The sequence below is a fragment of the Notamacropus eugenii genome, chromosome 3 (genome assembly GCF_028372415.1).
Source record: "Notamacropus eugenii isolate mMacEug1 chromosome 3, mMacEug1.pri_v2, whole genome shotgun sequence".
NCBI lineage: Eukaryota > Metazoa > Chordata > Mammalia > Diprotodontia > Macropodidae > Notamacropus > Notamacropus eugenii.
Genome location: NC_092874.1, coordinates 71381345 through 71408183, shown reverse-complemented (window position 1 = coordinate 71408183; position 26839 = coordinate 71381345). Strand labels below are relative to the sequence as shown.

The 26839-nt window shown below is 35.5% G+C and overlaps 1 protein-coding gene across 22 annotated transcripts in view; it reads left to right on the top strand.

Moving 5' to 3' along the window:
* ZNF438 (zinc finger protein 438) overlaps positions 1-26839 on the top strand; it is a 157687-nt gene that overhangs the window by 20517 nt on the left and 110331 nt on the right. For 15 of the 22 annotated variants that reach the window (XM_072651916.1, XM_072651907.1, XM_072651901.1 and 12 more), the window contains 3 exons: positions 1578-1676; positions 8306-8446; positions 19942-20038. The gene's annotated coding sequence lies outside the window, so the exon portion shown is untranslated. The remainder of the gene's footprint in view (positions 1-1577; positions 1677-8305; positions 8447-19941; positions 20039-26839) is intronic. The other 7 variants (XM_072651918.1, XM_072651914.1, XM_072651905.1 and 4 more) reach the window with 2 other exon arrangements.

The following is a 26839-nucleotide window of genomic DNA, read 5'->3' as shown; positions in this document are numbered from 1 at the left end:
CCCAATCCTGGAGAATACTTCAAGCCTTTGTCTTGGAAGGAGGTAGTCTTCTTTCTCCCATTTCTTTATTTCATTTCATCAATTCTTGTGGTTTCATTTATGTCCAGTTCTAATCTTTTTCCTTGTTCCTTGTCCCAAATTACTATCGACCTCTTTCACATACCAGTTTAGATATTTCCTCAGAATCTCATATTCAGTGTGTTCAAAACACAGAACTCTTCATCTCTCCTAACCTGGCCCTCCTAAATTTTGATACTTCTGTTGAAAGTATCACTAACTTAGAGACAATTTTCTTTCCCCCACTTTCATATCTGATTAGTTGCCAATTCCTGTTGAAGCTATCTCCACAACATTTCTCACATCTTTCCCCTTCTTTTGATAACTGACTTCAAATATTATATCTGTACGTAAATTATATGTATGTGTGTGTCATTTTATATAGAGCAGTTGATGTAATGGATAGAGCACTGGGCTTGGAGTCAGGAAGACGGAGTTCATATCTGGTGTCAGACACTTAATAGCTGTATGACTACTTAAGTCACTGTTTCTTAATTTCCTCAACTGTAAGATGGGAATAATAATAGCACCTACCTTACAGGATTGTTGTGAGGATCAAATGAGATAATATTTGCAAAAGCATTTAGCACAATGCCTGACACATAGTAAGTGCTATATAAATACTTATTATCCTCCTCACCCCACCTCCATTTATTGTATGACAAACTCCTTATCCCATTTTGCCAGGCACAGTGCTCTTGTGCATAAATGTTTATTGAATTGAATTGTTGAATTTATAGAGGACATTTCAGCTCAAAGTCAGTACTGATAATATAACTTGCAAGACCTAGGCCTTTTATTGGGAAATGGAGTCCAAGGCCATCTGCAAAGGTTTTGGAATCCAATGTAAATCATTCTACTTTCTCTTGTCTACCATTTTATACAGGTAAATCTTATCAGTGTGATTATCATCGGAATTTGACTACATAGTTATCACTGAGAAGGAGCAGGATGAGAAACTCTTGACTAGAATATTATTCCAAAAGAGTATAGTTGACTCCAAAGACATAGTATTGATAAAAGTAGTGGTGGTGGAATAGAGAGGAGATTTTATGTTGAGAAGATGTACTCAATGTGAGGGAACCTAGGCAGTAGAAGAGCACTGCAGAAAGCATTTGGATGAAAATCAGATGCTGAAATAGAAACACTTGTATTAGTGAAGTATACTGTAGACCACCTGGATAGAAAGAGGAAATTGATGAGTTTGCAAATAGCTTGGCCAGGAGACAATATATAGTAGTGGTAGAAATTATTTCAGTTATGCAGACACTATTTCAGTGCCCAAGCACTAGCTTCTAGAGAAATTACCCTCATTTACAGGGTTTGCCAAATGGGAGGGCTTTTCACTCGTGTGATTTTAGTCCATGTCTTGCTGCATGTTTGATATTTTAAAAAAATTCTTGGTATTTCATTGTCAGTTTACCTTTTGGTAATACTGTATGTTTTAGTTAAAGTCAGTAAAGAAACCTATTTCCTATGCTCAGAGGTTCTTACTGTATCTCTTGTTTCTTATTTCATAGGACTCAGAACTGAAGTTGCCCCTAGATCCTCTCTAGTGTAGTCTCCTTACTTCATAGCTGAGAAAACACAGGCCTGGAGAGGTGACATCACATGCTCAGGTAAGATTATGCTTGAAGAGCAGGTAGTCAAGTAATGCTTATTTGTAGGGATACATTCCTTACCAAGGACCTGGACAAGGCTTCTGTTTCTGGAACTCTGAAAGGTAGTTGTCCTAATTTAGAAACACCTGGAAGTTGACTGACTTAGCTTTACCTTCTCTTTTTGTAAATATAGAGACACTTTCCCATATGCAAATATAGGAACTTGTCAGGTAGGTTATTGAGACCTCAAAGTACCTGCACTATCTCCTTTTTTGGGGCCAAGGTTAAGGGAATTAGAGTGTATTTTCTTATAACAACATTCTCAATGACGTTTAGGTATGGAGGCAGCTTGGTACGGTGGAGAGAATACTGACTTGGGTCAGAGAACCTGGGTCAACTTCTTTCTCAAGTGCTTATTGCCTCTATGACTTTGGGCAAGTCATTTAACCCTTGTGGCCCTTGCCTTTCTCAGCTCTAAAGTAAGTTAGGTTGGACTCAGTGATCTCTCATCCTCTGATTTGAACCAGTTGCATTAATACAGTAGTTGAAGTACATTATGAGTTAAATCGACTTTTGTGGGTTAGTATGAGAACTCATTTTTTATAATATTGTTTTTTGGAAAAACATTGTAAGTCCTAAATATTGACTTAAAAATGAACTTTTGAAACAGCCTCTTCATAAGTTAGGGAATACACAGTGTATTAATGTTTATTCTTATCCATGCTAAGGTCATTCTTTTTTGACTGCTTTCAAGGTCCACATTGTTGATCTTTTTCTTGTATCTTTTAAAAACACATTAAAAATTTATGGTAATAAACATTTTAAATGAATTGTTTTTATTTTCAAAGGGCTTTCTTTTTAAATTTAAGCATTTCTTCTGTAAACCATAGTTCAGTGCAGTGTGATAAATTATGAGACTATGAAAAGTGAAACCCAACTTCAAAATGGTTGTACATGGAAAGTGAGAGATTGTGTTAATTTCAGTGCTTAAACCTAAATGGAATGCAAAAGGAATTAGAAGCCTAGCTTCAAATAATTTTGATAAATATGGTCATTAGTAATTTTAACAATCATAAAGCTGTAGAATTCTTAGAACTGAAAAGAACCTTAGAGATTTAATCTAACCTACTCATTTTACACTTTAAAAACCTGTATTTATACTGTAAGCATGATAAATTACTTATGTCTGCCTTTATAGGTTTTTTGTACTTTTATTATCTGTAATCCCCCCAAACCTTTAGTAAATCTGATTAGATCAAATGATATAGTATATGTAAAACATTTTACAAATTTTAAAGCATTAAATAAATCTTACATATTATATTTTTTCTTTCCTTAATAAAATGATATATTAAATCATGGAATTGGGGAGGAACCTTTTATAGTAGCTTAAATGTGATATATATCTGACTGTAATGAAGGAGAAAAAGAAGGGGGATGAGCCTCCCGAGTTCATTTTTTGCTTTACCTGCCGCCAAATGGATATGCCAAAGTTTCTAATGGAATTAGAATTTTGAGAATGAATTTAGAGATGGCTTTTTAGAAGTAGTGGTGTAGGAGACAGTAGAAGTCCCTTAAGTGGCAGCTAAATTAGTTAATATTGAATTTTCCTGTACTGTTTAGAAAATGTGGAAATATATCATCTGTATTATGGTCTTTTAATAAGAGATCTCTTTGTTTTCTGAGAAAGGGATTTTGGATTCCAGACTTTTCTGAGTAGTCAGTAAGGGTAGTTATTCACAGGGAGACCTCAAATTCATGTGATTCTCCTGCCAGTAGTACTTTCAGGCCCTTGAATTTAGATGGACAGGTTAGTGTTATAGAGTTGTCTTTTGTGCGATGTTTAATTGTAGTTCCAGCATTTTAGGCATTAATTTGCTTTTTTGAGTAACTGCCTCTACGACATAGATACTCATGGTCCCGTTGTTCAGACTATAAGGCATATAAGCATGCAGTCAGCATATAATCAAAAGTTGCTGGCCCTTTTTGTTGTGTATTGATTTAAGTAGGTTCTTATTTTGAGTTGGAAGTTCTAATTTTTAAGGTTACATTCACTATATTAGTCTCCTCTTTTTTTTTCTTCCTATTTTGTTAACATATGTCCTCAGGAATATAGTTTTTCCTCTGAGGACTTCTTTAGTTGAGTCCCATGGTAAGCTATCTTATCATTATCATTCTCTTTCATATAATTACTCTTTGTTTCTTTAATTTGTCTTTTGATTCACTCATTATTCAAGATATTATTAAGTCTCCATGTAGATTTGTATCTTTTGCTTTTGCTGCTTTATTAATTGCTATTTTTATTGCATTATGAGCTATAAAGGATGTGTTAGCTATTTCTGCTTTAGAACCTTTTTTGGGGGTGGAAGGGAGAGGAAAGGTACTTTCTGGTGCTGAGACATATGTACAGTTTTTTATGTACTGTTCAGTGCCGTAAGTTTTTCAACTCAAAATTTTCTAACAGTGCATTTCAGTATTTCCCTTTTGTTTAGCTTTTGGTTAGTCTTGTCTTGTTCTGAGAGACAAAAAAACTGTGCTTTTTGATTCTTTCTCTGTTACCTAGAGAAAGGTAATGCATATGTCTTTGTATATGTCTTTATAAAAATCCAAGTTTATCAAGGCCAGAATTCAAAGAATGCACTGATGCTGCTTCCTGTCTGAGGCCTTTCATGATCTCTCCAGTAATTAGTACTCTTGTCTTTCTTGAAATTACTTTGAGTTTGCTTCTGACCTTGTTATGGTTGTCCTTCTCCACCTGCAAATGATTATGCTGTTATGATAGAAATCTTCAATAAAGAGAAACTGAGACAAAAATGTTCTGAGCATGTTTAATTTATAAGCGAAACTAGGAGTCGCCAATAAATTGGGTCAGTTGTTCTTTAGTAGCTAAAGGCATTCATGGCAGAATAGAGAACATCCTTGTAATCTAAAAAGAGGAACTAATCAAAACAAATATTCATAAGATTAATACATATTTGTGATATTAATGCACTTTCATAGGATTTACAGGAATAGAGAAATATGACAGGAATAGGGAAGTAAGTTGATTTGTAACATTGGGACTGTAGGTGTTTCCACTTCCACGTGACTTACATTAGATCAAAGCTTTGATTTCACATTGACATGGGTATCTATGATTAATGAAGCAATTCATTGACATACTATGAGAGCATCATGGAGTTTTTTCTAAGTTTTCAAAAGCTGGTCTGGTTGTGGAATAGGGAATTTAGGGAATTTAGTCTATTAGGAATTTACAAGCAAAGACCAGCTTGGCTACAAAAGAGGAAACCAGGGTGGATTAGGAGGATTTACCTTGGGGCATGTATTCGGTGACAAAAGTAGGGCTTGACACAAAATCTATTTTAATCAGGACTCTATCTCATGCACAATAAATCAGTTATAACCTAAATTAAATCTTATCAAAACTAACTAGATGAATTAAGCCTTATCATACAATAAATGTGTATGGATCATGAAATTATAGTTGACAATAAGTTCCTAGAAGATAGGATTTTGTTTTTGTCTTTGTGTCCTATACACATAAAGTGCCTTGTACATAGTACACATTTACCACATATTTAAAAAACTGAATTCATGCATTTCAAAGCTGAAAATTTGTATGAAGGTGGAAAGGGCTTAGTTGTAATCATCTGTGTGTTGTCTGAGGAACAGCCTGGCCAAATTCAAGAGAGACTACCTTGTTGGCTGCAGAGTGATGGCTATTCTCAAAGATAAGTCGTAGATATGCTGTACTTTCATGTTGGTCAAGGGAGTACTCTTCTCAATAAAATTTATAGACCCTCCAGGTAAACACTCAGCTTTTAAGTGTCATACACTCACACTTCGGCATGGCATTTAAGACCTCCCATGATCTATTTTTAATCTACCTTTCCAACATTGCAGCTAAACCAGATCAGTGGTTCTCCCCAGTGTTGTCCCAGTACTGCCTTCTGTTTGTGTTCCTTTGTGTAGCCCAAGCCTCTATCCTGAAACACGCTCCTTCCTTTCTGACTGCGGAAATCCTTCTTTTCTGTTCTCAGTTCAGTTACCAACTCTTCTGTTCAGTTCACAAGCATTTATTAAGCACTTTGGGTATGCAGGAAATTGTGCTCATCACGGAGGACAAAAAGATAAAAATAACGCTGTTCCTCCCTTTAGTCAATCAACAAGTATTAAGTCCTCTGGGCTCCAAAAGAAGAGCAAGACGGTTTCTACGTAGACCTCAAGGAACCTGTGTTTTATCAGGACTGTGCCATGCATCTAGATAAGCATGATAGAATGTAGAGCATGATGAGGATACTGAAGATTGGGTAAAGCACCCAAGCAGCATTTAGGGAGAGAAGGACTAGGAAATCTGGAAAAGCTTTGTGGAGGAAGCATGTGCGATCTTTGCAGAATTTTGAAGACTGCTTCAGGATTAAGTTGTGCCCCTCCATTGTGCCCCACAGTTCATTGTAATGTTTGATGCTTCCTAGTTGAGCTGATTCTTTCTTTTACAATAATTTTAGAAACAGGCATATTTTACTTCATATTTTAAGTTTTCATAAGGCATCAATAAATTGTTATATTTTACTCATCTAGCATAATTTAAATGGACACTAGCAAGAAACATGAGTTTAAAATCAGTGCCTTGCCATAGAATATTTGATGCTTTTTATCCACTTCAGTAATTTCAGTGGAAAAAGTGCAGTAATCTATAGTTTGCATTCATTTATATTCTTTTGTCCCTCCTTTTCTTGGATATGAGTTGCATAAGCTTGACTAGTTTTCTGTCAATGAATGCTTTTAAAAGGCAAAAATTTTGATTTGGAAACTAATGGTGAATTTTCTTAACATGTAATTTAAAGCATTTACACAGCAGTGCTGTAGGGTTATACTCTGGAGCTTAAAATATTTTATCTATTTAACATTGCATGGGGAAGGTTCAATAATGACAGATAACTTAATAAAATCGAAATGTTCCAGTCTAGATGCTAAATGTACCAGTTAAGGTTTGAATTTATTTACTCATTTCTGCCAGAACCAATGAGCAAAAGAATTACTTAACTGGTCATGGTTAGCCTTGTGACATTACTCTCTATGATAGACTTATTTTGGTGCATGGTATTTACTATACCTTCAATATTTAAGTAATCCTGAATTTGAAAAATCACAACTTTAAAGATAATATTGTTTACTATGTGCTTAGGAGAAAAAGAATGCTGTCTGCTGCCTGCTGCCTTATACTCATTTTTGTAGACTACTTTGCTTTCTCGTTTACCCTTCTAGGTTACTTTTATTCAATATTTGTGAAATAATGGTATTAGACTACTGTGAACACCAAACTCTCTTCTCGTTCCAAAATTCTGCGCCATGTCATCCCAAATGCTACATTCAGAGCCAGGTGTTGTGCATATCTGTAATCCTTGATATTAAGGAGACTAAGGCTGTTAGCACTAAGTATGATGAGATCTTCTTTCCCTATTTGTATGTATAATTTAATTCTGTTTACTTAAAAATTTTTTTTTAATATTCAGAATTTAACCAACACCAAAAAAAGGAGCATTTCCATACACAAAGCAGATCAGAAAGGATTACATGTGAAATCACAAAACTATTACTTATAGCTTTTTAAAAAAATTATATAACATGCTACTTTCAAAGCTATTCTCCTTGTCTGTGTTTTCTTCCGAGCTTTCTGTTCTATTCTGTGAATTTTTAAAATGGGCTTCAGTGACCCCCTTGTGTTTCTTTTCATTTTGGAGGGATGGGGGCAACTTTATTGCTTACTTTGCCTTTCTAAGTTCTCTCCTTCCCCAAATTAAAAAAAAAAAAAAAGCATTATTCTTGTAACCAGCGCAGTTAAGCAAAATTAATCCACCCACTTTCCGTGTCTAGAAATGTTGATCTCCTTCTGTATGTCTTGCTTCATCACTGGTCTCCAAACTTCAGGTTGGTCATTGCATCTGTCAGTTCTTAAGTGATTCCTTGACTTTTTTTCCTTGACAGTGTTGTTACAAGTTAAACTGTTCTCCTGGTTCTGCTCACTGCATCCGTTTTTACAACTTGTTTCCTTGACTGTAGCCCATATTTTATTGATGCAAATGTAGGTTTTGATGATATTCTTTTCAAATGAGCAAGGAGTATTATTGGGGAGAACTGCAGAAATGGAGACTAGTAAGGCAGATCCTTAGGAATGGACATCAGATTTGGGGGCTGGAGGGAAAGGAAGAGAAAATAAAAGAACCTGAATAGTGAAAAGATGCCAAGTGAGCAGGACTGCAGTTGGTATTCAGGAGGATAGAAGGATAACGTTATGGACCAAGAGTTAACATACCTAGCTTCTAGTTGCCATTTATGCTGCAAATTAACCTTGATTTCAGTTTCCTTATTTGGAAAATGAGGAGTTTGACCTAGGATTTCATGATCCTGAGAAAGTAATCCTGTAAGCTTTAGAAAGAGCAGAAGAGAACAAGGTCTCTCAGTAAGTGATGGCTCTAGATCTATTATAGACCAAGGGTAGGAAGGCTAATGGAATTCAACTATGCTCAGAGGCTTAGAGGGAGAAATTTCATGGAGAGTTATTACCTAAGGTTCCCTACTAGGCTATAACATGAGGGCAGGAATCTTATCCGAGCTGATCCTTGGATATCTCTTGGTTCTTTTAGGACTGGATCCCTGCCTTGTCCTCCACAGTATTTCTAGGAATTGAGTTCTGCTCTTCACTTTCAGCCCCTACAATCGGATCTGTCCTGTCTGCTCCTAGAGCTCCTGGCTTGCTCAGATGTCTGCCTCCTGCCTGCCACTAGGTACCCTTAAGTTCTTGTGCTTCTCCTACCTGCCTTTAAGGAAACTATTTGGACCAAAACCCTGTCCTAGTTGGTCTTTATCCTGGACCTTCAATCCTAACTCTGGTACTAACAAAGTCAGGTTCCCTTAACTGGCCACTATGAGCAGTGTCCCCAGGGGGAAATAGGATATTGGCATTTACAACTTTTATCAAGGGCAAATTAGCACTATTTCATATCAGCAACTGTGTCAGCCATTTCTAGTGGACTAAGTTGGTGAGTTGTTTTGGTACAGTCCTACTCTCTGTGAACCCATTTGGGGTTTTCTTGACAAAAATACAAATTTTACTTAAAGAAAAGTTTGATTCTTAAGTTTCCTTCAACTAGGCTCAAGAACATGACTAGAAATCATGGTTCCACAGAACATTTCAGAAATACCACTGTTTGAACAAATGGAAAAAAAAAATCCATTTGTTAAGCTCTTACTATGTACCAGGCATTGTGCTAATGCTGAGGATTCAAATACAAAAGAGGATCAATTTCTACTCTCTAGGAAATTAGAATGTAAATTCTAATAGACATGAGATAACCTAGTGGGGTGATGCCTTGGGAAAGGTGTTTTGTTTTGCAGTTAATTGTTCTTTAAATGTTTGGTAGAATTCATTTGTGAATCCATTTGGTCCTGGAGATTGTTTCCTTGGAGAACTCAATGATAGCTTGTTTCATTTCTTTTTCTAAGATAGGGTTATTCAAGAATTCTATTTTGTGTTAATCTGGGGAATTTATATTTTTACAAATATTTTTTCATTTCACTTAGATTGTTAGATTTATTGGCATATAATTGAGCAAAATAACTCCTAATAATTGCTTTAATTTCATCTTCATTGGTGGTGAGTTTACCCTTTTCATTGTTGATATGAGTAATTAACTTTTTTCTTAATTTTTAAAAATCAGATTAACCAATTTATATTAAAAATATAAATCAGGTTCTAGTTTTATTTGTTAGTTCAGTGGTTTAATTCCAATTTTATTAATGGCTCCTTTGATTTTTCAGAATTTCCAACTTGGATTCTTAATTTATTCTTTTTCTAGTTTTTTTTTTTTTTTTAGTGGCAATTCTAATTCATTGATCTGCTCTTTCTTTTATTGATGTCAGCATTTAGAGATATAAAGTTTCCTCTAAGTACTGCTTTGGCTGCATCCCATAAATTTTGACTTATTGTCATTCTCTTTAATGAAGTTAATCATTATTTCTGTGATTTGTTCTTTGACATTCTTTAGTATTAGATCATTTAGTTTCCAATTAATTTTTAATCTATGTTTCTATGGTCCTTTATTGAATATGATTTTTAATGCATTATAATCTGAAAAGGAGGCATTTAATATTGCTACTTTTCAGCATTTGGTTATGAGGTTTTTTTATGTTCTATATACATGGTCAGTTTTTGTGCAGGTGCCATGTACCACTGAGAAAAATATGTATTTCTTTCTATTCCCATTCTGTTTTCTCTAGAGGTCTGTCATATCTAACTTTTCTATTCATTTCCTTAACTTCGTTCTTGTTTATTTTTTGGTTAGATTTATCTAGTTCTGTAAGAGGTAACTTGAGGTACCCTACTAGTATGGTTTTACTATTTCCTCATTTAATTTTTCCTTTAAGAATTTGGATGCTATACCATTTGGTGCATACATATTCATTGTCTGGTACCTTTTAGCAAAATGTAGTTTCCTTGCTTACCTCTTTTAATCAAATCTTCAGATACTTCAGCTGAAGCACAATAGGTCATTCTCTACACTTTACCTTTACTCTGTGTGTGTATCTCTCTGCTTCAAGTGTGTTTCTTATATACAAAATATTGTAGGATCCTGTTGAAGGGGTCAGATTTCAGAATCTGGGTGGTGCCAGGTCCACTGGGCTAGAGACCTTGGATTCAGTCGGAGGTTAGTATATAGGCTGGGCTGTCATCTGGAAGTTGATGGCTTGGACCCTGGAGGAGACAAATCTGGCCTAGATGTTAAGCAGACAAGGACCAAATAGGCACAAAAGGATTATAGCCAGTAGAGGAATAAGAATAGGGGGAAGGATAGAAGCCAAGATTCCCATGAAGAGGATAATTTTGGGGTACTGAAGTTATTATGGATTTCTCGCATTCATTTTGCCTTTTCAAAGATATGTTCAGTACGGACCTCTACTTGTCCTGAATTATTGATATACATACAGCAAGATGTGTTTGTTACAGTCTTTTCTTTTTTTTTTTTTTTAAGGTTATTTTCTTCAGTATGTTTTTTCGTCCTTTACCAAGCTGTGACTCTTTCGTGCATTACTTTCATTTTTTATGTTTGCTCATTTTCCCATCCTTTTTCTTTACTTTTAACTTTGTGTTTAAGTCGAGTTTAAGTCGAGTTCTGTTCCTGGGGACAGGTGTATATTGTTCTAAGTTTAAGGTTTTTTTTTGTTTTGTTTTGGTTTTTTTTTTTTTTTTGCTGCAGTGTTCAGAGCTAGCTCTCAGGTTCTGCAAGTTTCAGTTCCTCCAAAAGTGGTATGATACAAGGAGAGGTGCGGTTAATGCTTTCCTGACCTGTGCCCTGGTCTGTGAGTGACCACAAACACTCTTTCCCCACGCTGAAACTGTGACCAGGACCTCTGCCCCTGTTAATCTTCTTCCTTCCCTTGGGATTGGAATGCAGGACCACATAGCTGTAGTGTAATACAGTCCTACACCCAGTGCTAGCAAAGGGTCCCATGCAATCTCCTCTTATCAGTGTTCTGTCTGTGGAACTAGAGCACCAGAAACTGCTGCTGCTGCTGCTGCTTCAGTGTCTCCCAAGGCTTGCTTCTGGTTTGCTGGATCAGGGCCTATGCTGTTCTAGCCTTCACTGGACTGTGTTCTACTCTCACACAGTGAGACAGACCTTTCAGAAAATTGATTCATTCTGTCCTTTTTTTGTTTTTGGCTCTGCCACTTTGAAATTCCTTTTGTCACTTTACTTTAACGTTTGGAGAGAAATTTAGGAGATCTTGGGTGAATTACTGCCGTTACTCTGTCATCTTAGCTCTACCCTCCATGAATTTGTTTTTTTTAAAAAATATTTTGAGAACTGCATTTCATTATAATTGGTGTACTTGTAATATCATGTGTTTTATTTTATACACTTAAAAAACAATATTCTAAGGAGGGGTCTCTGGGCTTAACTGGACTGCTGAAGGGAGGAGGAGGGGTCTATGATACAAAAAAGGTGAAGAACCAAACAAGCTTCTATCCAAAATGGGTAAAATTAATAAAAAATTAAAGTATCACCTTATGGATAAAGCTTCAGTTATATAGAAAATTCATGTATGTGGAATACTTCCTCATATATTTGCCAATGTATGAAATAGTACTTTGTCTTTAAGAAATATCTGTTTGCTCCTTATATATTAGATAAGTGTAATTTTTAAGATGAAAATTGCGTATTTTACTTTGCTTTTATCAGCTAGAGGGTATGGCTTAGCAATCTTAGCATCAAATTATATTTTGGTGGTGGAAATTTCCAGCCTTTGAAAAGTTTAATTTATTTATAAGTTTTGGCCACAAATGAGAATCAGAAATCATGCAATACTAAGAAGTTTAGTCTACCATGTATGATCTGTTTGTTTCTTTTCTTGAAACTAGCAAATTTTGATCAAGTAAAAATCTAACTTATTTTGTACGGTCAAACCAATGTTTCCAGGTGACTGTATGCCATATGTGGCTTGTTTTTATCTCAGAAATACGAGCTGATGATAACGTCAGTTGATAGATTGTTAGTGAGGTTTTTGATCTTTCTAACATCAAAATAAATGAGCGTTGCTTTTGTATAATTTGTTTAAATGAGTGTCTTATTGCCCCTATTTCTCTACACGTTAGCATTACAGTAGTGCCTATATTTGAAGTTTGAGCTCAGAAAAACAGCATTGATCTTTCATTGTAAATCCCTAGGCCCTTTCTGGTTCTTGCCTCACAATGGGTCATTGTGAAGGTGCCCAAACCTGTCCTGCATCAATTTGACAAAAGGTGTTGAACTTGGAGTTCAGATGGGTAAAGATACCTCTTCTGTCTTCTATGAGGCACATCCTGATCTCTCCCTCATGTGAAATCTTAAAGAATTTATTTTATATGTCATTAACTTGGTCCTTAACATAATTCTACATTTTTTCAAACATTTTTCATGCATTCGGTTTTTGTTTTTTCCTTCTGTATCTTCTGAGCTGGTCTCTTCATTTCAGTGTATAAACTGTTCTCCATTTTTTGCCACCCTCTGTGCCAACTGGTACTCAGTAAATAATTTGATTCTCAAAAAAAGCTCTGTCTAGACCTAGAGATGAAGTAGTTAATTAAAAAAGAATAGTGACCTCAGGTAGAAGGAGCTGCAAAGTGAAAAAGAGAACAGGAAGTATCTGAAAGAGACTAAATAAACTAGTGTAATTTTAAGTTGTACTTGCAAGTTACTTTAGTTAAGTTCTTCATATTCCAGTCAAGGTTAGACTGCGCTTGAACTGATTTCCTGGTCAGGACAGCAGGAGACCAAGATAATCAGTCAGTAAACATTTATTAAGCATCTACTGTTTTCCAGGCCCCGTGGGCTGGAGCTTCAAAGGATCCTAGCCCTCCAGGTGCTTACAGTCTATAGAGGAAGACAATAATTAAACAAATATGTACAAAGGAAACTATGTGTCAGATATGCAGGATAAACAAGAAATAACCTACCGAAGGAAGGCACCAGAGTTAAAGATAAGAGATACACCACTAAAAAAGAAGAGCCATTTTTGTGTTTGGATCATTATGGGAAATACCCTACAGTCTTCTTGTGTTCATATACCTCTCCATTGTCCTTTTGGTTGTCTTCAGCTTTGATCATTCAGAGACAGTGGTATTCCAAAATATGTAACCATAAAAGGTGCCAAGAGAACATTTGTATTAAAAAGATGGGTTTCATGCTAGTGAAAGGCTTGAGGACACTAAATGCACATTGTGTATTTTGCTAAATGAAATCTCAAATGCCTCCTCTGTGAAAACATGATTACTTAAGAAATTGGTCTGAAAAATTCATCCAGAAAAAAAAATAGTGAATGAAAAATGCCTATTTAGTTTGATGGCTTGTCTGTTGAATTAGTACATCACTACATTTATCTGGGATGCACATCACAGGTAGACAGTAAGTTGGGCTCAGAATTGAACAGAGTGGGCTGTATTTTATTTGGCAAATTGCTGAATACAAAATGTTGAGGGTGTCTGAAGGTTTTTTATGTGTTCTTTACATGGTTGACTTTAAAGTTTTATTCAGTAATGTGCCATTTTATCTGGTAATATTCCTTTTGATAAATGTCACTAGTTCATCCCTTTAGGTTTCTTCCAAGGGGATAAAGAATTGCAGATAACCCTGATGACCAACAGAGCTAAGTTATTTCATGTGAATGCCCTATAAATAAGCATAGGATTAAAAATTGGACATGCCCCAAGGACTCCCATGTACATTGGGCTGTCAGATTGATGTACATACACATTTACCTCAGATGCATGAAAACATTATATGGGAAATATCTGACTTATTAACTAAGGAATGGAAACTGACTAGCTGTATGACCTTGGGCAAGTCACATTACTCTGTTTGCCTCAGTTTCCTCATCTATATAATGAACTGGAGAAAGAAATAGCAAACCACTCCAGTGTCCTTGCTTAGAAAACTCCAAATGGGGTCATGAAGAGTTGGACATCACTGAAGCAACTGAACAACATCAATAAATGATGAAGATATAGATGACAAAAGTTATATGAAACAATTCACTGTCAATGCTAAGAATTCTGTAAATAGCAAGTTTCCTTGGTGCATAAAAGGCATCATTAAGAAGTTCAAAGAAACCTGGATCTGAGGTCAATGACATGGATGGAAATCCTGGCTTTGCTCAGTTTATATATATCTCTGTAATCTGGAAAAGAAATGAAACTAGGTCTCTGCCCTTGACTTTATATTTGTCTGGGAAGTTAAGGCATGTACATGAAAAAGCATAATCCTAAATTGATATAAAGGCAATTCAATTTACTAAATGTTTGTTTGAGAACCTGCTGTGTACCAGACATGCTAAGCATTGGGGATATAAATAAAGACATTTCCTACCCTCAAACAATTTACAATCTATTGGGAAAGATAACACAAAAGGAAGTTGGAAAGCAAGGAGCATGTGAGAACATGAGGGGATACCTAACATGAAGGCACCATCTCTGGAGTTCAAAGGAAGTAGAACTGTGGATGAAAAGTGGATAGTTAGTTGGAAACTCCAAATTTCCAGCACTCTATAAAGGAAAACTTTGGGAGGAATTTAGTGCTCCACCCTCCACTTAGAGGAAGGAGAACCCTAAAGTGAGGTGGGAAGGTGTTGAGATTTCAGGTGGTCATTGTGTCCTGGATGGGGCATCAAACCAAGCAGAACTATAGAGGGAAAGTAGAGAGTTGAGCACCTGTGTCATTGTGGTACAGAGTAGGTAACGGTGTTTTCTACTTTTATTTACATACTAATGGATTATAAATTTAGAACTAGAAGGGACCTGACAAACTATCTTGATCTCATATAATAGGTGAAGAAACTGAGTCTTGGCAGGACAAGGTCTTGTGACCAATGTCACTGAGACAGTAAATTGCAGAGCTAAATTCAGACTTCATTCCTCTGACTCCAAACCAGTACTCTTGTAACATACTTCCTAACTCAATAGGCCACCTATCCAGTCTCATGTCCTAAAAGAATAGATAGGCATTCTTCATCCATCTGGATGACCTTCCCATTCCTCAGGTACCTTTCTTTCATCTACTCTCCACAGAATGACATCTGTAACAATGGCAGATGCCTCGGACAAGCACACATGTATGCTTTCCTTCTTGAGAGTCAGAGAAGCAGGGAATAAAGTTGTATCTGTGGGTGTGTTTTCAAAGAGCCTTATATGATTTTGCGATATGTACAGAAGAAATCTTATTGGAGAAGAATTTGACTCTTTTTTCATATTGAATCTAATGCTTTTTTATAATCCATGGTTAATACTTCTAGTGGGATTTTGTATTCATTAAAAATCTTTTGGTCACTTGCTTGATCATAAGTGAAGAATAGGTCTACTGTGGGAAATTATTTGTAAAAGCCTGTTTTCCCATTCCTTCTTATGTTTTTTGGGAGGATGCCTTTGATATGGTTGTTAAGCAGTTATAATAATGGGAAAGTTTATATGAGTTGGTATTTATTGATGTCCACCTTGATCACTTTTTAAAAAAGTAATACTCTTCACTTTTCCAATTTTATTCCCTCTTTTCAGAATTTCTTACATCGCCAATGATTATGAAAATAAATTACTCTGGCAGATGTGTTCCAGTTTTTATTTATTTGTTGTTCTCCTTCCAATTTCATCTATAAGTGTTTTTTGGATGATCTGACTTAGTGGAGTGTCAGACCAAGCTTTTAGTTGTTATTTTCCCGTCCACTAAGTAAAATTTCATTTCTATGAAAACTCTTAACTGAGTAGTTTTTCTGGAACCTTGTAAGAGATTAGATTAATATATACTAAGAGAAGATGAAAAATATTTAGACTTATTAGAGGTATATACATTATATACTGCCAGTTTTTGATTATTGAAGGACTGGTTATTCCTTCTATAGACTATACATACATACCTTACTGTTTTTCTTTCTTCTGCCCAGTTCCAGGACATTTTCTTGTCCACAGCAGAAAAGAATATAGGGGAGAAATAAGGAGGTGAATTCCTTTTTTTTCTTTTTTTAATTTTTTTCTCCAATTACATATAAAGACAATTTTTAGCATTCATTTTTTAAAATTTTGAGTTCCAAATTTTCTTCCTCCCTTGCTCACCTCCCCTATTTCCTGAGGTGGTAAGCATTTTGATATAGGTTATAAATGTGCAGTCATGGAAGACATAGTTCCGTATTAGTCATGTTGTGAAAGGAGACACAGACCAAAAGTAAAAAACATAAAAAATTGAAAAATAGTGTGCTTCTATCTGCATATCAATTCTTTCTTGGAATATGGATAACATTTTTCATCATATGTTCTTTGGAATTGTCTTGAATCATTGTATTGCTGAGAATAACTAAGCCATTCACAGTTAATCATCATACAATATTGACGTTACTGTGTACAGTGTTTTCCCATTTTCCATTGGGTAGGCATCCCTTCAGTTTCCAATTCTTTGCACCACAAAAAGAGCTGCTATGAATATTTTTGTAAAAATAGGTCCTTCTCCCTTCCCCTCACATCTTTTAAAAAATCTTTGGAATACAGACCTAGTATTGGTATTGATGATTCAAGCCCTTTGGGCATAGTTCCAAATTTGTCTCCAGAATGGTTGGATCAGTTCACAACTCCCCCAGTAGTGCATCAGTGTCTCAGTTTTTTCCACAAACCCTCCAACATTTATCATTATTCCTTTTCTGATAGGTGTGAGGTGGTACCTCACAGTTGTTTTAATATGCTTTTTCTCTAATCACTAGTGGTTTAGAGCATTTTTTTCATGTAACTATAAAATAGCTTTGATTTCTTCATCTGAAAACTGGCCTATTGATATCCTTTGACCATTTATCAATTGAGAAATGACTTGTCTTCTTATAAATTTGGCTCAGTTCTCTATATATTTGAGAAATGAGACCTTTACCAGAGATACTTGCTGTAAAGATTGTTTCCCAATACATGATCTAGATATAAAACCTGATACTATAAACAAATTAGGGGAGTGAGAAATACTTTATTTCTCAGATTTATGGAGAATGCAGAAATTTATGACAAACAAAAAATAGGGAACATTATGAAATGCGTAATGGATAATTTTGATTACATTAAATTGAAGAGTTTTTGCACAAACAAAGCCAATGCAATGAAGATTAGGAGGGAAGCAGAAAACTGGGAAAAAATTTTTACAACTAGTATCTGTGATAGAGGCCTTATTTCTAAAATATATAGAGAGCTGAATCAAATGTACAAGAATACAAGTCATTCCCCACTTGATAAATTGTCAAAGGGTATGAACAGGCTCTTTTCAGAGGAAGAAATTAAAGATATCTATAGTCATATGAAAAAATGCCCTAAATTGCTATTCATTAGAGAGATGCAAATCAAAACAACTTTGAGGTACCACATCACACCTATCAGATTGGCTAATGTAACAAAACAGGAAGATGATAAACGTTGGAAAAGATATGGGAATGTTGGAATGCTATTTCATTGTTGGTGGAGCTGTGAGCTGATCCAGCCATTCTGGAGAGCAATTTGGAACTATGCCCAAAGGGCTATAAAAATGTACATACCCTTTGACTCAGCAATATCACTTCTAAGGTTGTATCCCAAAGAGGTCATAAAAATGGGAAAAATGTGCATGTACAAAAATATCTATAGCAGCTCTTTTTGTGGTGTCCAAAAACTAGAAATCGAGGGGAATGTCCATTAATTAGAGAGTGGCTGACCAAGTTGTGGTATATGAATGTAAGGGAATACTATTGTGCTATAAGAAATGATGAACAGGTGGACTTAAGAAAAACCTGGAAAGATGTATATGAACTGATGCTGAGTGAAATGAACAGAACCAGGAGAACATTATACACTGTAACAGCCACAGTGTGTGAGGACTGTTTCTGATAGACTTAGCCCTTCACAGCAATGCAAGGATCTAAAACATTTACAAAGGACACAATACAAAATGCCATCCATACACAGAGAAAGAACTGTAGAACTGGAATGCAGAATGAAGCAGACTATTTTCTCTTTTGTTATGTTTTTTTGTCATGTTTTCTCCCATTTTGTTTTAATTCTTCTATGCCACATGACATGTGAAAATGTATTTAATAAGAATGTATGTGTAGAACCCATATAAGATTGCATGCCTTCTTGAGGAGGGGAGGGAGGAAGGGGAGAAAATTAAAACTTATGGAAGTGATTGTTGAAAACTGAAAACAAATTAATAAAAAAAAGATTGTTTCTCAGGTTTCTGCTTTCGTCCTAATCTTGATTGCATTTGTTTTGTTTATGCAAAACCTTTTAAATTTAATATAATCAAAATTATCCATTTGCATTTCATAATGTTCTCTATCTTTTGTTTGGTGTAAATTCTTTCCTTCTCCATAGATCTGACAGGTAAACTGTTCCTTGCCCTCTTAATTTGCTTATGGTATCATCCTTTATGTCTAAATCATGTACCCATTTTGACCTTATCTTGATATATGGTTTAAGGTGTTGGTCATATCTATTTTTTTGATTACTTAAGGATTTATTTTTTTCACCTTGAATAAATCAAAGTTGACTTACTTCTTTTAGATCAAAAAGAAAAAAATCATCGTTTGTAGGATATGAAAGTATAAAGATCTCATGTCACATGGGGGCTTTGCTTTAATACTTGAGGATTTTTTAGCTCATGAATCAACAAGAAAGTTTTTGAACTAGTTATTGTATAAAGTTGGATTATAGTGTGCATTACATATAGTTTGCATACAATTTATGCATTACAAACACTGGAATTTTACAATGGAATGTTTGAAGTAATGTCATTTGATTTTATAATACTTATCATAGTGGACCATTCCAAAACATGATCTTTCCTTTGGTGTACGTATTTATTGACACTAATTAATTTCTATGTTATACCACAATTCCATTCTAAACACATGAACAATTATTATCTTTTAATTTGGCAATGGCACAATATAGAAGGATACCTGAACTCTCAGGCAAGTGAAATACCCAGTTTTTTTTATTTAATTACTTTTTAAAGTTACTTACTTTTCTAGAAAGCAGCATGAAATATTTGAAAAGTACTGGTGTTGAAAGAAGAACTAAGTTCAGATCTTTGTTTCGTGACTCCTACTAGATATGGGACCATAGAAGGTTACAAACTCAGTGAGCCTTAATTTCTTTATTTGTAAAATGGAGATAATAATATTTGTACTAGCTACTTTGCAGAGTGTGAGGAAAGAGCTTTTTATAAACCTTAAAACACTTAAAAATGAGAGTTTCAGTTATTTCTTACAAAGTTCTTTTTTTCTAATATGTCTTTTACAGCTGTTACAGCTGCTTAGAATCTTTAGAAGATCTTTACATTTGTACTGGGAAGTCTCTAGGCATATGATGGTCTTCTGGGTAGACCCACTCTCCTTCCCTCCCTCCCTTATTATCAGTCTGTACAAGGATATCTGAGACCTTAGGCAGCCTCCTGCACACTTGTAATAGGTAAGACTTTCCCAGGTATATACACAAATGCAGTGGAAACAGACAGAGGGGAAAGCTTCTTAGGTAATTTGATTTTCCATAACTATAGAGCTTCCAAGATCTGACCTGGCTGTCTTGTTCTCTCTCATGTCAGTTTAGTTCTGTAGCTGTGGTATAAAGGCAAGTGTAAGAATAGCAGTCCAGAAGCCTGGGTTCTCCTTGCTTTTTATGCTTCCTACAGCACCTTAGCGTGGGAGAGGAATTGATGCATTCCTTAGTGCTAATGACTGCTGCCTTCTTGCTCGACAGCTCTACCATCTTGAGTCCTGAAGTATTATGCTCTTTGAAAGGAAGAAGATCGACATAAGGATTGTGAACTAGGAAGAATGGCTAAGTCTGGGTTATAGTAAGTATGACCTGCTTTTTGTATACCTCACATAATTTAGACTTTATGTGCAAAAAATTCCATTTCATTCACTTTTCTTCTTTTACATTAAATAATCAACTCATTACTGAGCCTTTATATAACAAACCGTCATGCCTAGGTGATAGAAAGGAAAGATTGGTAAGAATATCATTTTCAGTTTCGTACATTATGGAATTATAACCACTAAGAACTTAAGGAAAAATGCTGTTGCCTAGCCAGAGGCTCTGTGGTCACTGCTCTGCTGTGTTCTGGTGGTCAGGCTTCTGATTGCCAGGTGTGTGGAAATATGGTGTCCTTGCTTAGCTATTAGGAACAAAAGGGTATATTGACCATTAAGAAGCTCTAAGACTTCGAGGGGTAAAGTTTTGGTGCATGGTAATAAGGATGGTGGACAGTTTCAGACAATTCAGGAGTTCTTATATAGTAGTCCTAGATCTGTTCCCTTTTAGACTTTGTAGGACAACTGTAGGAACAGCCTGGAGGGACTATGGGTGAGGGGAAGACTGTTTGAAAGATTTGCTCCATTGACACTCTTAATCATTTTGGTATGTGGAAATACCAGGAAGAGACTGTACCAGGTGACCTTTCTGGATTTTGTTGTCTTTGGAATGGGGTATGGAGCTGTCTTGTGAGGTGAGCCCAGGAAAATAAGATGGTGCTTATTAACAGACACTCATTTTTGAATTTAGAAAAAAAGTGTTCTTTCTTTTTTATGTTACAAAATGATATACTTATTTTTGGCCTCAAGGTTCCTTATTGGTTCCTTCCACTTGCTTACTCTTCAACTACTTGTGTCTGTACTTTGTTATTTGTTGATATTTTCATAGATTTTGAGTTTATTTTTCTCTGCTTTCTAAAATAATCTTTTTTTCCTCTGCTCCCCCCTGTTAATGTGTATTACCTTATAGATCTTAAATTCTCTCAGTTGCTTTATCGACTAGAAGTGGGTTATATCAATATTGATAAATTCCATGATACAACACCCAAATCTTTCTGCCATCCCATTCTAAAAATCAATATCTATTTTTCATCTCTTACCCAGTAGCTCTAGAAATGATTCTGGTGCTCTGTAGCTATGTTCTAGGTTTTTGCCATCTTTCGAAATACATTGATACCAGTACTTTAGTCTACCATAGAAGCCCTATCAGAATTAATATTTTTAAATGATTTTTTTTATAATTTAGGATTTGTTTGATATGTTGCTAATTATTAATAGGTTAATGTCAGCTTGTAGGGAGGATTGTAGTGGAGTACTCAAGAGAACAGTTTTTACCCCTGGGCGTTTACCCAGTTTTTGCCAATAACTTGATGTCAAACTTTTAGATGACAGAAAGCTAAAGAGGGACCACTAACACACTTTGGATAACAGTCAGACTTAAAAAAAATTGCACTAGGCTTGAATGATGGAACAAATCAGATGAGATGAAATTTAATTGGGGAAAAATATGAAGGTTCTACTCTCCGTTTCAAAAATTCAGTTTCACAAGTATAGGATGGAGATGATATGGCTGGACATCCAAAGATTTAGAGGTTTTAATGGCATGCAAATTCCAGTTAAGTCATTTGTGATAGAGCAGGTAATTTCCCTCCCACCCTCTTCCTACCTCCACTATTGATAGAGTAATGTCCAGAACAAAGGAGGATGGACCCTATAATTGTTCTCTTATACTCTGCCCTTATCAGATTTCATTGGGAGCACTGCGCTCAGTTCTGAGCACCAATTTTTTTTATAATTAATTTATTTGTTTTCAGTTTTTGACAATTGCTTTCATAAATTGTAAATTTTCTCTGCCTCCTTCCTCAAGAAGGCATGCAATCTTGTTCTACATATACATTCTTATTAAACACATTTTCACATTAGTTATATTGCATAGAAAAATTAAAATGGAAGGGGAGAAACCATGAGAAAAAACAAAGCATAACAAAAGAGAAAATAGTTTGCTTCATTGTGCTTTCTGACTCTATAGCTCTTTCTCTGGATGTGGATGGCATTTTGTTTTAGGTTCTTGCATTGTTGTGAAGGGCTAAGTTTATCAGATACAGTCCTTGCATGCACGCTGTGGCTTTTACTTTGTATAATGTTCTCCTGGTTCTGCTCACTTCACTCAGCATCAGTTCATATAAATCTTTCCAGGTTTTTCTGAAGTCCTCTTGTTCATTTCTTATAGCACAATAGAATTCCATTATATTCATATACCACAACTTGGTCAGCCATTCCCCAATTGATGGGCATCCCCTAGATTTCCAGTTTTTGGCCACCACAAAAAAAGCTGCTGTAGATATTTTTGTACATGTGAGTCCTTTTCCTGTTTTTATGATCTTTTTGGGATACAGCCCTAGAAGTGGTATTGCTGGGTCAAAGGGTATGCACATTTTTGTAGCCCTTTGGGCATAGTTCCAAATTGCTCTCCAGAATGGCTGAATCAGCTCACAGCTCCACCAACAATGAATTAGTGTTCCAACTCTCCCATATCTTCTCCAACATTTACCATTTTCCTGTTTTTTTATGTTAACCAAACTGATATGGGCACCACTTTTAAGAAGGACATGGATATGCTAGAACATATGCAGAAGAAGGCAGTCAGAGGAGTAAAAGGACCTGGAGATTGTACCACCTATCATTTGAAAGAACTGGGGAGGTTTGGCCTGAACCACAGAAGACTCAGGGGTGACATGATAGCTCTTTTCAAGTACTCTTGAAAAGTCTTTCTGTAGAAGAAGGATTGTTGGGCCTCTTCTGCTTGGCTTCAGACAACAAAGAATACTGGGAGGAATTTAGGGAAGTTGCAGGTCGGTAATGTTAGGGTATATATGTCATATTACAGAGAAACCGCCTGAATTAAAGATGTTCAGAGGTGTAATGGACATGGTCAGGAGCGTTGCGTTTTTCCACTCTCAGAAGTCCTTAAGCAAAAGGCTGCAAGGCCAGTTGTTGAAGAAGTGCAAGAGATTCTTGGTCAGCTTCCAGTTGGACTCTATTGCCGTTGGACAGTCCCTTCCAGTTCTTGGCATCTGTGTTTCTGATATATCAGCTGTAAGTGTCCTCCTTTCCATTCTTGATCTGATCTTTTTTTTTTTCTTCTTTTTTTGGCTAAGGTAAGGGCAGTCTCTATTTTGAGATTTAGCCTTGATGGCTATTAATTATTTTGTTTGAGATTAATCGTTTTTGAAGTGACAAGGAGTTCTCAATGCTCTCTGAAAATTGGTATTTTTTTAAAATCACTTTTATCTTCATTTCTCAGCCCTGCTTATCTGTGCCTTCATGTGTATGTGTATGTATGTGAAATTAATTTCTTATACAGTTGTCTTTTGATAGATGCTGAGAAATGTTCTCTTTTCCCTAATGGCAGGTCTCATAGTAGCGGCTTGCTTGATGGAAATCCCTCCCAGGGGTCCATAAGAAAGAATACGATCTGCACTCCACTCCTTCCTCCAAATTGACACTTAGAAACCTTGTAACTTGATCCAGATGCAGTTTAGGCTTACTCACATTTTCTTTAGCTTCTGAGGATTGATTTTTTTTTTCAAGAACAGAAAGCAGCTGAACTTATTTTTTTCTTTTACAGACTTCAGATTTTTGCTTCTGAATATAGAAAGTGATTTTATATGGAGTAGATAAAGGGGGGAGTGTACATTTCTAGTTAGATAACATAGAATTTATTGTGGAAGAAATGTTTTCCCTACAGACTGAATAGAAACAAGATGTTTGACCACCATCTAGGGTGGAGATTTATTTATTTGGTCAGCTTCAGATGAACCATGTTCTGTATCTCAGATGAGTATGCCAGCATCTGTTCTTTTCCCCTTGTGTGGGATTGGACACATCTCTTCAGATTTCATGTGTTCTTGGCTCTTGGGGTAATTTAGTTATACAGGGTCTACATGGTGCCGAGAAGGACCAAAAGCTCTTTTCTTGAAGCACGATTTTAACACATCATTATGAATTTATACGCACTATATATATATATATCTCATACGCCGTTCTTTTTTCCCATTTGCTCTTTCCTTGCAGTTGATTTGCGTACTCACATAGTTTGGCAGCAGCAGGGCTCCATTTTTCATAGGTTTTTTGGCCTGAAAGGGTTACTGTTCACATTTCCTGTGTAATTCCCTCTGATCTTGCTGGGCTGTAATTACTTTCTTGACGTTAAACATTCCCAGGCTCCTCTAACCTTCTAGCCTGCTTGCCCTGGCCAAGTTTGTCCCAGGTGATCATGTGGGCGAACCTCCTGTTTTTAAGGATAGAAATTTCTCCTTCCTGTGTAAGATAGACTAAAAACTGATTCCTATGCATTGCAGCCCCAGAAGAAATCTCTTAAAGGGAAAAAATGCATAAGTTAACAGTTTTTTAAAATCAGATTTAGCAACCAAACTGTTGTTAAATCAGCCTCACAGATTTGAGAATTTGCTGAATCCTAGTTGAATGGATTCTGGTTGATAAATTAAAATGATAAACTAAAGATTATCTTTTTTCCTTTTATAAATACATTTGAACAAATGGAGTATGAATCTAAAAGGTCAGATTTCGACTGTAGGATATCAGTTTTTTTTTGCCCACATTATTGGCAAATCGTTTCAAGCTGCTTTATGAAATTATTTATCTAAAATTCCAATTTTTCTAATTCATTTATATTCTCTGCAGAAGGAAGATTTAAAGAAAAAATTCTACATTTTCCTCTCCTTTTGGGGAAAGTGCAGTGTAATTTTTATTTCACTAATTAAACATTTTGTTAAACATTTTATGATGCAAAACCAAGTTAGAAATAAATGTTCTTTTTCTTAGATTTTGAAGTCAATCCTGTGCCATTGAGATAAACAAGAATTGTCAAATTGTCAAGATGGAAGATTTCATTTTTTGAATGAATGAAAAAGCATTTAACTGCTTACTATTTACCAAGCGCTTTGATAAGTGCTGAGGATATAACTATGAAAAACAAAACTAATCCCTTGTCTCAAGTAGTTTATATTCTTTTTTTAATCTCCCCCAAATTATTATTTATTTTTAGCATTCTTTTTAAATTTTGAGTTCCAAATTCTCTTCCCCCATCTCACCCCTCCCCTGCCCCCTGGGAAGGCAGGTAATATGATATCAGTTATACATGTGAAATCATGCAAAACATATTTCCATATTAGCCATATTAAAAAGAAGCAAGAAAAATAAAGTGAGAAAATTATACTTCAGTTTGCACTCAGTTCACTTCTCTTTCTGGAGGTAGATAGCACTTTTCCATCATGAATCCTTTGAAATTGTCTTGGATGATTGTATCGATCAGAGTAGCTAGATCTTTTACAGTTGATCATTATTATAAAATTGCTATTACTATGCACAATGATTTCCCAATTCATCTCACTTCACTTGGAATCAGTTCATGTAGGTCTTGCCATGTTTTTCTGAAAGCACCCACGTTATCATTTTCCACAGCACAGTTGTAGTCCATCACAATCATATGCCACAATTTGTTCAGTCTTTTCCCAATTGAAGAGCGTCCTGTTGATTTCCAATTGTTTGCTACTACCACAAAAAGAGCTATAAATACTTTTGTATGAGTAGGTTCTTTTCCTTTTCTTTTTTTTTTCAAATCTTTTTGAGATATAGACCTAGAAATGGCATTGCTGGGTGAAAAGGTATGCACAATTTTATAGCCCTTTGGGCCTAGTTCCAAATTGTTCTCTAGAACGGTTTACTGCTGTATCAGCAGTTCATTATTTTATCTATTTTTCCCTTATCCTCTCCAGCATTTGTCATTTCTGATAGGTATGAGGTGGTACTTCAGAGTTGTTTTAATTTGCATTTCCCTAATCAGTATTGATTGAGTATTTTTTCATATTATAGCTTTTATTTCTTCTTTGGAAAATTGTCTGTTTTTATCCTTTGATGCTTTATCAATTGTGGAATGGCTCTTATGTTTATAAATTTGAGTCAGTTCTATAATCAGTATATATTTGAAAAATGAAACCTTTTTCATAGAAACTTGATATGAGATTTTTTGATTTTTCATTGTCTGTGGTACTGTTTGGCAAAATTTAGTTTCCCTGATTATCCCTTTTAATTAGATATACTTTGGTTTTTTTCTTTGTTTGAGATCATGATTGTTACCTCTGCTTATTTATTTCAGTTGAAGCATAATAGATTCTGCTTCAGCCTTTTATTTTCCCTCTGTGTATGTCTTTCTGTTTCAGGCATGTCTCTTATAAGCAACATATTATTGGAATCTGGTTTCTGGTTTCTAATCTATTCTGCTATCTGCTTCCATTTTATGGGTTAACTCAATCCATTCACATCCACAGTTATGATTACTAACTGTGTTTTCCCTCCATCCATTTTTTTTTTCTGTTTCATCTTCTCTCTTTTTATCCTGTCCTTTCTTGAAAGTCTATTTGCTTCTAGCCACTGCCTCCCTTAATCTGTCCTCCCTTTTATCATTCTCCCCCCTTTTTTCTTCCCCTTCTACTTTCCTGTTGGGTGAGTTACATTTCTATACACAACCAATTTTTTGAGTCAATTCCTTTGAGACTGAGGTTCAAGCATTGCCCCCTCCCTGCTTCCTTGCATGTTTTTTTAATGTGGAAAAGTTTCCTCTTCCTACCTGTCCGAGTGCATCTTTCTTCCCATTTTAGTTTTTGGAGATAATTCTGACCTAATTGACTCACATTCATGCCCTCTGTCTATGTAAACTAATTTCACCTTCCCTAGTAGTGAAAAAGTTCCTAGGAGTTACATGTGTTATCATCTCACATGGAACATAAACAGTTTAACTTTATTGAGACCCTTATGATTGA